The sequence below is a fragment of the Mytilus edulis genome, chromosome 6 (genome assembly GCF_963676685.1).
Source record: "Mytilus edulis chromosome 6, xbMytEdul2.2, whole genome shotgun sequence".
In the NCBI taxonomy this organism is placed as follows: domain Eukaryota; kingdom Metazoa; phylum Mollusca; class Bivalvia; order Mytilida; family Mytilidae; genus Mytilus; species Mytilus edulis.
In genome coordinates, this window is record NC_092349.1 from 52,670,807 (window position 1) to 52,672,458 (window position 1,652).

Sequence of the window (1,652 nt, forward strand, 5' to 3'; positions counted from 1 at the left end):
TTTATGAATGGAATGTGAAAAACTATATCTCGAGTGAACGCGATTGATAGTTTAGATTATTTTTACCGATAACCGCTACGAATTTTAGCTGACGGCGACTATAGTTGTCTATTGTAACAGTTGCTGTCAATCTGATTTCTTTTTCGTTAATTTTTTTGTTCTAAATCAAATCAGACCTCCTTGTCTAATACGGAATGAGAAATGTCATTCTACATGTCAAAGAAGAAATAATTCTTTTAAAGGCAGTTAAAGCTGAATTTAAAAAAAAACTAAAAATCTAAAAAATATAGTAGAGTGATACTCGCTATTAATTATACAACAACATCTCATTCTTGTTGAATATGCTCAAGCATTTCATGGTATATTAACAGCATTCTAGTATTGTGTTACGCGTAACACTGTTTTGTCGTATGTAATGAAGATATGAACATGTTAAGGGCTAGTATTTCCATTATGGCTAGATGACTCTTACATCTATGTATATAACGGGATTTTATAACTATTTTCAAATGTTTAATTCAAAATGCAAGTGTGATTGACTTCGCAATTCTGCAAAAGGGGATACGATATAAATCAGCCAATGAAAACTTTGAAAATACGTTCTAACAATTTAATTGTTTAAAGATATTTATTCATTATGTCTATATACAAATAAATGTCAATGGTAATTTTCAGCTTTTATAACCATGTGTAAAACATCCCTTTTTGAGAATACAAATACTAAATGACTAATAACTAACAATCTGATTGATATAATCATTTTCCGAGATATTAATCCTTGTTGTACAGTTAGTTTCATCAATACGAACACATTCATTTATCCTCCATTTAAGTCCATTGGATAGCAGCTAACATCAAACCAAGACAAAGAACAAAGCTGGGTATCATTCCTACAAATATAATGGAATAAAAAACAACCTGAATAGATTACCTTCGCAAGGCAAACTCTTTAGGGAGTTTGCATCCTCAATGCTCTTCAACTTTGCACTTTATTTTGTCTTTTTAACTTTGTTGATTAGAGCGTCACTGATGAGTATTTTGTGGACGAAAAGCCCGTCTGGCGAACAAAATTGAAAGCCTAGTTAAAATATTGCTATGGAGAGTTTATTTTAAAACATACTTTCATTCATTTTGGGATTATTTTTCAAGTCTTGTTAGGTTTCTGTCACATTAACGTGTAACATCATGGCATCGTAAAAATTTCATTGAATCAACTTGAATTAGTCTGCAGCAGAGGGAAAATATTTCGGTACACTGACTCTGACGTCCAGATGCAAAGACGAACATTCAATTATGGCAGATATATTTGATGGTGAGCAATGGTGAGAGGCGTAATTTAATATACATTCAAAAGTCAACCATATCAGCAACATTCATATCATCAATAGCTTAAATAACCTAAACAAATTATTAAATCATATGGTTTCACGAAACGCGCGTGTGGCGTATATACTAAATTTTGTCCTGGTATCTATGATGAGTTTATTCACACAGTTATGCATGATTTGAATTTTCGTTTGTAATAACGACATTATTTCATATTGTATTGACGGCCGTATATATTTAGAAAGTGTGCAACATTTGGAATGCATATTGGTTTATGCACAGAAGAAAGCAATGCAGGCTATAAGTAGGTCGATGGAGGGTGGGGA

General features: G+C 32.1%; 1 protein-coding gene across 1 annotated transcript in view; it reads right to left on the bottom strand.

The window, feature by feature from the left end:
* Positions 1–609: 609 nt before the first annotated feature.
* LOC139526124 (uncharacterized) overlaps positions 610–1,652 on the bottom strand; it is a gene marked incomplete in the record, with an annotated part of 22,805 nt that continues 21,762 nt past the window's right edge. The window contains 1 exon segment of the mRNA XM_071321265.1: positions 610–801.